General features: G+C 49.4%; 1 protein-coding gene and 1 long non-coding RNA gene across 5 annotated transcripts in view; both read left to right on the top strand.

Annotated features, from left to right (window-relative positions):
* Window positions 1-10,000, top strand: part of LOC143291625 (uncharacterized) — a 276,976-nt gene that overhangs the window by 189,377 nt on the left and 77,599 nt on the right. The gene's annotated exons all lie outside the window — the stretch shown is intronic.
* The window catches only part of LOC143291623 (uncharacterized), an 86,690-nt gene that overhangs the window by 1,938 nt on the left and 74,752 nt on the right, over window positions 1-10,000 (top strand). The window lies entirely within an intron of this gene.

Raw genomic sequence — 10,000 nt, 5'->3', positions numbered from 1 at the left:
GGGGGGGGGGAGGCGAGGAGAGGGGGGGGGAGGGGGGGAGGGGCGGGTGTGTGTGTGTGTGTGTGTGTGTGTGTGTGTGTGTGTGTGTTCTTCTTTCCTCGTTGTCAACAACAATAACAAATAGGAAATCATATGCCATAAGTGCGTTAAGTAGGACTCCCTGATTGACACCTGATGTATGTAACAAATTGTAATCTTACAATTTAACAAATTTGTGCTAAAACACACACACACACACACACACACACACACACACACACACACACACACACACACACACACGCACAGATACACACAAAAGAGACTGACGTACATACGGACAGACAGACAGACAGACAGACACACACACACACACACACACACACATGTTGACTAGTACTGTGTTTAACACACACTTTTTCCTTCAAAATGTCGTTTTGTGAGCATGCTAAACAGCCGGATAAAATGTATTCAAATGAATAATCATGACTTTCATGATAAGACAGTGATGGCCTAGAGGTAACGCGTCCGCCTAGGAAGCGAGAGAATCTGAGCGCGCTGGTTCGAATCACGGCTCAGCCGCCGATATTTTCTCCCCCCGGCTCCACTAGACCTTGAGTGGTGGTCTGGACGCTAGTCATTCGAATGAGACGATAAACCGAGGTCCCGTGTGCTAGCACGCACTTAGCGCACGTAAAAGAACTCACGGCAACAAAAGGGTTGTTCCTGGCAAAATTCTGTAGAACTATCCACGTCAATAAGAAAAACAAATAAAACTGCACGCAGGAAAAATACAAAAAAAAATGGGTGGCGCTGTAGTATAGCGACGCGCTCTCCCTGGGGAGAGCAGCCCGAATTTCACACAGATAAATCTGTTGTGATAAAAAAAGAAAAGAAATACAAATACAAATACACATGTATTAAACAGCCGGAAAATATATTGAAATGAATAATTATGACCAACTCTTTTCATTATAAGACACATGTTTTAACATTGAGCCGAACAAAAATATATTCAAATGAATAATTATGACCAACTGTTCTCGTCTTTAGACGCGTGTTTCGGTATGCTTTTTGAAACTTTGGTTGCTCCTGTTATCAAATGCTTTATCAACATTAACTGTCGCTTTTTAAAAGGACAGCAACGTACATTAGTACCTCTGTGTGTGTGTGTGTGTGTGTGTGTGTGTGTGTGTGTGTGTGTGTGTGTGCGTGTGTCGCTTTTTAAAAGGACAGCAACGTACATTTGCTTATTCTAAACGAAGTCGATTAGATACTTTAATCAAAGAACATTGAAAGAAAAGGGTACCTTTGTTTGAAACACTGTGGAAAGTCTTATACGCAAGTTTCTGAACCAGGATATTACAGTTTCAACTTGCCTTCGAAAGGTACCATCAAGTCAGATTTAATGTCCTGTTTCTGAGACTCCGTGTAGTATGATGAAAGGCATAACATTTCCAGCTTCTGCTACGACTACAACCACTACTGCTGTTGTTGCTGCTGCTGCTGCTACTACTACTACTACTGTTGCTGCTACTGCTAGTAATATAATTTTTTCTACAATCTTTCTCTGTTCTGTCTGTCTGTCTGCCCCCCCACCCCGCTCTCTCTGTGTACCCGCACTAGTACCTGTGTGTGTGTGTGTGTGTGTGTGTGTGTGTGTGTGTGTGTGTGTGTGTGTGTGTGTGTGTGTGTGTGTGTGTGTGTGTGTGTGTGTGTGTGTGTGTGTGCCTGCGTGTGAACATGTGCGTGTGTGAGTGTGCATACACATCAGTGTCGTGCAAGTGTATATATATATATGTATATATATATATATATATATATATATAGATAGATAGATAGACATAATTATGATCATATGCATGTGTACACTCGCCTTTTAAAATTTTTTTTAGTGGTTAATTTAACCACCAGTCGAACCACACAGCACTTTGTAACCTCAGCTGTTCAGTTACGTGTGTCTTGGTGGCAGCAAGACTGGCAATGTATGTGGAGGGATCTTGTGAGAGGAGACCCAAAAAGACTGTGGGATGTCTTGGTGGCAGCAAGACTGGCAATGTATGTGGACGGATCTTGTGAGAGGAGACCCAAAAAGACTGTGGGGTGTCTTGGTGGCAGCAAGACTGGCAATGTATGTGGAGGGATCTTGTGAGAGGAGACCCAAAAAGACTGTGTGGGGATGTCTTGGTGGCAGCAAGACTGGCAATACAAATTTTTTATTTTATTTTTATTTACTTATTTATTTTTTAGCGCTGATTGGTAGGCCCCTTCTTTCATAAACAGCGACATAAGAATCAGAGTGTTTGATTGATTGATTGATGTGGGATACTTATATAGCGCCTATCCTCGGTCTGAGACCAAGCTCTAAGCGCTTTACATACACGGGGACATTTGCACCACAGGCTGCCTACCTGGGTAGAGCCGACTGACGGCTGCCACTGGGCACTCATCATTCGTTTCCTGTGTCATTCAATCAGATATCAGACGCACACGCATACACACTCAGACAGACATGTAACATTTTAAGTGTATGACCGTTTTTATTTATTTACCCCGCCACGTAGGCAGCCATACTCCGTTTTCGGGGGTGTGCATGCTGGGTATATTCTTGTTTCCATAACCCACCGAACGCTGACATAGATTACAGGATCTTTAACGAGCGTATTTGATCTTCTGCGTGCGCATACACACGAAGGGGGTTCAGGCACTAGCAGGTCTGTACATATGTTGACCTGGGAGATCGGAAAAATCTCCACCCTTTTACCCACCAGGTGCACCGAGATTCGAACCCGGGACCCTAAGATTGAAAGTCTAACGCTTTATTAACCATTCGGCTGTTGCGCCCGTCAGTGTTGACTGTGGTCACAGTTAAACGGAAGAAGAAGACGGAAGTTATATTATTGCTCCTTCAGAGGAAGAGGAAGATCGCAGTTGTAGTCGGGAAAGAAGGAGGTAGGGGTGAAGTGGGGTGGGGGTGGGGGTGTGGTTGGGGGGTGGGGGGTGGGGCGAGAAGGGTGGAGGTTGCGGGTGGATGGGAGGAGGGGTGTGGCTGAAACCTTAGGGAAGGGGGGAGGGTGGGTTGGTGGGTACACAGGAGGCGGGTGGGGTTGGGATGGGGATTGCGGGTGTGTTGGGGTGGGGGGGTGGGGGAGCGAGGGGGAGTGTGGGGGGTGGGTGGGGGGGGGGGTAGGTGTGCACTTACGTAACTCTGTCTGAGATCAGTGACTGGTCGTAGCTAGCGGCGAGGTAGTAGCTAGAGGGGAGGTGAAGGGTTTCTTCTTCTTGGTCTAGGGGTTGTGCTGGTCGGGAAAGGTGACCTTTGAATGGTGTGTCTTCGTTGTGTTTGTTTGTTTGTTTGTTGATTGGTTTGGTGTGTGTGTGTGTGTGTGTGTGTGGTGAGGGGGGGGGGGGGGTGGGGAGGTGGTGGGCGGTGGAGGGGGCGTGTGTGTGTGTGTGTGTGTGTGTGTGTGTGTGTGGTGTGTGGTGTGTGTGTGTGGTGCATGTGTGCATGGCGTGTGTGTGTGTGTGTGTGTGTGTGTGTGTGTGTGTGTGTATGGCGTGTGTGTGTGTGTGTGTGTGTGTGTGTGTGTGTATTAGAGAGAGAGAGAGAGAGAGAGAGAGAGGTAGCGCCCGCATGTGTGTTTGTGAGCGAGAGAGAGAGAGAATGGCGGAGCGAGAGAGAGAGAGTGAGAGAGAGCGTGCGCGCGCGCGCGCGCGTGTGTGTGTTTTAATTCATATGGCGGCTTCTCTCTAGATAGGGATCTAAGCGCATTACAAGAACGGGTAAACACACACACACACTTACACACATACACACACACACACACACACACACACACACTTTCACAAGCAATCACGCACACACGAACACACACACATACACACAGTCACATAAGTAAAAGCATACGAGCGCGCCTGCAGTGTACACATGTATGTGTGTGTGTGTGTGTGTGCGTGCGTGTGTGTACAACTCTTATAACCATACATTAAGTATACAGGTTGGTGAACGAAGGTTAAAAGTTCTGAGACCTATTTCAGATTTTTTTTCATCCATCTCTCCTTCTCCTTTCCTTCTTTCTCTCTCTCTCTCTCTCTCTCTCTCTCTTCTCTCTCTCTCTCACACTCTCATTCTCTCTCTTGCTCTCTCACCCACTCTCTCCCTCCCTTTCTCTCTCTCTTTCTCTCTCTCTCTCTCAACGCTACATCCCTCTTTCTCTCTTTCTCACTCTCCCACTCTTTCTCTCCCTCCCTTTCTCTCTCCCTCTCGCTCTCTCACTCCTTCGCTCTCTCTCTTTCTCCCTCACTATCTCTCTCTCCCGCTCCTTTTCTCCCTCCCCCCCCCCCCGCTTTCTCTCGCAACTCGGTTTCCTTCATTTAACTCTTATTTAACTCCTATCATCTTTCCTCACCCCCCTCTCAACACTACACCCCCCCCTCTCTCTCCCTCCCTTCCTGTCTCTCTCTCTCTCACTCAACACTACACCCCCCCCCTCTCTCTCCCTCCCTTCCTGTCTCTCTCTCTCTCACTCAACACTACACCCCCTCTCTCTCTCTCCCTCCCTTCCTGTCTCTCTCTCAACACTACACCCCCCTCTCTCTCCCTTCCTTCCTGTCTCTCTCTCTCAACTCTACATCACCCCCCTCTCTCTCTCCCTCCCTTCCTGTCTCTCTCTCTCTCAACACTACACCCCCCCTCTCTCTCCCTCTCTTCCTGTCTCTCTCTCTCTCAACACTACACCCCCCCTCTCTCTCCCTCTCTTCCTGTCTCTCTCTCTCAACACTACACCCCCTCCCTCTCTCTCCCTCTCTTCCTGTCTCTCTCTCTCTCACTCAACACTACACCCCCCCTCTCTCTCTCCCTCCCTTCCTGTCTCTCTCTCTCTCAACACTACATCCCCCTCTCTCTCCCTTCCTTCCTGTCTCTCTCTCTCAACTCTACATCCCCCCCTCTCTCTCCCTCTCTTCCTGTCTCTCTCTCTCTCAACACTACACCCCCCCCTCTCTCTCCCTCTCTTCCTGTCTCTCTCTCTCTCAACACTACACCCCCCCCTCTCTCTCCCTCTCTTCCTGTCTCTCTCTCTCTCAACACTACACCCCCCCCTCTCTCTCCCTCTCTTCCTGTCTCTCTCTCTCTCAACACTACACCCCCCCTCTCTCTCCCTCTCTTCCTGTCTCTCTCTCTCAACACTACACCCCCCCTCTCTCTCCCTCTCTTCCTGTCTCTCTCTCTCTCAACACTACACCCCCCCCTCTCTCCCTCTCTTCCTGTCTCTCTCTCTCTCAACACTACACCCCCCCTCTCTCTCCCTCTCTTCCTGTTTCTCTCTCTCTCAACACTACACCCCCTCCCTCTCTCTCCCTCTCTTCCTGTCTCTCTCTCTCTCACTCAACACTACACCCCCCCTCTCTCTCTCCCTCCCTTCCTGTCTCTCTCTCTCTCTCAACACTACACCCCCCTCTCTCTCTCCCTTCCTGTCTCTCTCTCTCTCAACACTACACCCCCCTCTCTCTCCCTTCCTTCCTGTCTCTCTCTCAACTCTACATCCCCCTCTCTCTCTCTCTCTCTCCCTCCCTTCCTGTCTCTCTCTCTCTCAACACTACACCCCCCCCTCTCTCTCTCCCTCCCTTCCTGTCTCTCTCTCTCTCTCAACACTACACCCCCCTCTCTCTCTCCCTTCCTGTCTCTCTCTCTCTCAACACTACACCCCCCTCTCTCTCCCTTCCTTCCTGTCTCTCTCTCAACTCTACATCCCCCTCTCTCTCTCTCTCTCTCCCTCCCTTCCTGTCTCTCTCTCTCTCAACACTACACCCCCCCTCTCTCTCTCCCTTCCCGTCTCTCTCTCTCTCAACACTACACCCCCCCTCTCTCTCTCCCTTCCCGTCTCTCTCTCTCTCAACACTACACCACCTCTCTCTCTCTCCCTTCCTGTCTCTCTCTCTCAATACTACACCCCTCTCTCTCTCTCCCTCCCTTCCTTTCTCTCTCTCTCAATACTACACCCCTCTCTCTCTCCCTCCCTTCCTGTCTCTCTCTCTCTCTCAACTCTACATCCCTCTCTCTCTCCCTCCCTTCCTTTCTCTCTCTCTATCAACTCTACATCTCTCTCTCTCTCTCCCTCCCTCCCTTCCCCCCTCTCTTCCTGTCTCTCTCTCTTTCTCATCTCTACATCCCTCTCTCTCTCTCTCCCCCTCTCTCCCTTCCTGTCTCTCTCTCTCTCAACTCTACATCCCTCTCTCTCTCCCCCTCTCTCCCTTCCTGTCTCTCTCTCTCTCAACTCTACACCCCCCCTCTCTCTCTCAACTCTACATCCCCTTTCTCTCTCTCTCTCTCAACTCTACATCCCCCCCTCTCTCTCTCCCTCAACTCTACATCCCTCGCTCACTCTCTCTCTCTCCCTTCCTGTCTCTCTCTCTCTCTCTCTCTCTATCCCTCCCTTCCTGTCTCTCTCTCTCTCAACTCTACATCCCTCGCTCACTCTCTCTCTCTTTCTCTCTCTCCCTCTCACACTCTGTCTCTTACTCCCCTCCTCTCTCTCTTCCCCCTCCTTTTCTCTCCCCTCTCCCTCTCTCTCTCTCTTTCTCTCTGCCTCTCACTCTCGCTCTCTCTCCCTCCCCATCCCCCCATCTCTCTCTCCCCCTCCTTTTCTCTCCTCTCTCCCTCTCCCTCCATCTCTCTCTCTCTCTCTCTTTCTCTCTGCCTCTCACTCTCGCTCTCTCCCTCCCCCCCTCTCTCTCCCCCTCCTTTTCTCTGCCCTCTCCCTCTCTCTCTCTCTCTTTCTCTCTGCCTCTCACTCTCGCACTCTCTCCCTCCCCCTCCCCATCTCTCTCTCCCCCTCCTTTTCTCTGCCCTCTCCCTCTCTCTCTCTCTTTCTCTCTGCCTCTCACTCTCGCTCTCTCTCCCTCCCCATCTCTCTCTCTCCCTGCTTTTCTCTCCCCTCTCCTTCCCCCCCCCCCCTCTCTCTCTCTCTCGCAACTCAATTTCCCTCATTGCCACACTCGCTGCCAGTCTTGCCCTTGTCAGCAACTTTCACAAGAAGCTGATAAACACCCCCCCCCCTAACCCCCACCTCCCCCACTCACTTCCCTCCCTCCCTCCTCCCCCTTTCCCTTCTCCCCCCCCACCACCCTTACCCCGAGCCCCACCCCTCCTGCCTCTTCCCTCTCCATCCCTCCCCCCCCCCTCTCTCTCTCTTTCTCCTCTCCCTCTCCTCTCTCGCCTCTCGCCTCTATAAAGCTTGTTGGCAAAGGTACTGGAAGTTTTGGAGTTGCCATGGAAACTTGCATGAGCTCTTATCGTTGACTCAACTTTACGGGGTGGAGGGGGGCGAGGGGGGAGGGTGTGTGTGTGTGTGGGTGGGTGGGGGTGGGGGGGGGGTGGTGGTGAAAGCTACACACGTGTGTTGGGATGATGTCTTTAACTGTGATGTGTCTGGAGGAAGAAAAGGTGAAAGAGAAGGCGGGTTGGGGTGTGTGGGGGGGTATGGGTGTGGAGAGAAAGGGAGAAGGGAGATTGAAGAGAGAGACAGAAAGATAGGGAGAGAGAGAGAGAGAGTTAGAGAGGGGGAGATAGAGAAAGGAAGAGAGAATGACAGAGAGAGAGGGGAGAGAGAGCGAGAGAGAGAGAGAGAGAGAGAGAGAGGGGGAGATAGAGAAAGGAAGAGAGAATGAGAGAGAGAGAGGGGAGAAAGAGAGCGAGCAAGAGAGAGAGAGAGAGAGAGAGAGAGAGAGAGACAGACAGACAGAGGGAGAAAGAAAGAGGGTGAAAACAGAGATAGAAAGAAAGAGAGAATGATAGGAGAAACAGAGAAAGAGAGAGAAAGGAAGAGAGAGCGAGAGAGAGGGTCAGAGGGGGAGAATAGAGAGAAAGGAGGAGAGAGTGATAAAGAGAGAGGGGAGAAATAGAGCGAGAAAGGAAGAGAGAGTGATAAAGAGAGAGGGGGAGAATAGAGAGAGAAAGGAAGAGAGAGTGATAGAGAGGGGGAGAATAGAGAGAGAAAGGAAGAGAGAGTGATAAAGAGAGAGGGGGAGAATAGAGAGAGAAAGGAAGAGAGAGTTACAGACAGAGAAAGCGACAGGAATAGAGAGAACGGCACAGCCGGAGAGAGAGAGAGAGAGAGAGAGAGAGAGGGTCAGAGAGGGGGAGAATAGAGAGAGAAAGGAAGAGAGAGTGACAAAGAGAGAGGGGAGAAATAGAGAGAGAAAGGAAGAGAGAGATGCAGAGAAAGCGAAAGGAATTTATAGAACAGCAGAGAGAGAGAGAGAGAGAGAGAGAGAGAGAGAGAGAGAGACAGACAGACAGACAGACAGACAGACAGACAGACAGAGAGAAAGGGTGGGAATGGCGTGCGCAGGGAGAGAGGGAAGGAGAGATTGATGGATGGATACACAGATAGATAAACACAGAGAAGTAGAAGAAGAAGAAGAAGAAGAAGAAGAAATACACACACACACACACACACACACACACACACAGAGACAGAGACAGAAACAGAGACAGAGCATGTGAGAGAGATTGGATGACATAGAGAGAGAGAGAGAGAGAGAGAGAGAGAGAGAGAGAGAGAGAGAGAGAGAGAGAGAGAGAGAGAGAGAGAGAGAGAGAGAGAGAGAGAGATTTGTGTACACGCTTTTGCACGCACGTCAGTGCTCACACAAACTCACACACTGTCGCGTGTGTTCACGCAGGTATGTAGACCTACACAAACGCGAACAAAGACACACGTATGCTACATACTTGGACATATGCACTTATGTGCGAACGCGTGTAACCCCCCCCCCCCCACCCCCCCCCCCCCAGAGTGACAAATTGAGAGAGACAGAGACAGACAGACAGACAGACAAACAGACGAACAGTACTAGACACACACTGAGATACACTATGACCATCAGAACAGCAGAGGAGGCAACTGCTGTTCCGACTATTTGGGCTAGAATTTGATTATAGTGGAAGTGTCTTGCCCAAGTTACATCCCCACTCTCTAGGCCAAGAGGGTTTTAGGACAGTCGGCGTACAGACATAGGCATAGACAGACATACAGACAGACAGAGGGACAAAAACAGAGGTGAGATCAGTTCAGTTCAGTTCAGTTACTCAAGGAAGCGTCACTGCGTTCGGACAAATCCAAATTAGGCTACGCTACACCACATCTACTAAGCAGATGCCTCACCAGCAGCGTAACCCAACGCGCTTCATTAACCGCATGTTAAACACATAAGTAGATACATCGTTAATCAAATGAATCAGTAAATAATTTTAAAAATAAATAAGTAAACGGATAACACAAAAAAGTAAGCAGATAGATAGTGAAGTGAAATAAAATGTGAGGGAAACACACACACACACACACACAGAGCTCAGAACTCAAAACGTTTTTTTAATTCAAGGGTTAAGATTTTAGGCATGGTCCATTCTTATATTGTTATTTGTCTCTTTATATAAATTATCGCATCTTTGAAGACTTTTCTTTGCTGTGGTAATTATTTGAGCATAAAACTGCCTGAAATCGTAGTATTTTTATTTATTAATGTATTTTTTTGAGAGAGTAAGAGAGAGGCAGAGACAGAGACAGAGACAGATAGACAGAAACAGAGACAGAGACAGAGAGAGACACAGAAACACAGACACAGAGAGAGAACGAAAACGGAGCTTGGAGGTATGATTTATCAAGGTACGTTTACCCACTGGGGTATATACAAACACAGCAAGCATGGCTCCGCACTCCATCTCGCGAGATTTCGCACGGGAGGAAGGGAGGGTACAGTATTTTGCAAGCACGTGCAGCTTTGGTAGGTAATGTCATCAGGTTGAAGAACACAGTCTGATCGGAACTGTGGGTCTAGTCTGACAGCCAGGCTGTACAGTATCTGTCTGAGAAATGCACCGCGAGGGGCTTTGCTGGGTAATCAGTTTTGTTTTCTTGACATTTAGAGCCCATCATGTGTCACTGTTAACAAGCCAACGTGACTGGTGATTTTGTGATGCAAGCACGCAAGCGGAGCGAAAAACTACTGTATTAAATTT

Source organism: Babylonia areolata, chromosome 17 (assembly GCF_041734735.1).
Source record: "Babylonia areolata isolate BAREFJ2019XMU chromosome 17, ASM4173473v1, whole genome shotgun sequence".
Taxonomy (NCBI): domain Eukaryota; kingdom Metazoa; phylum Mollusca; class Gastropoda; order Neogastropoda; family Buccinidae; genus Babylonia; species Babylonia areolata.
This window is presented reverse-complemented; position numbering and strand designations above follow the sequence as displayed.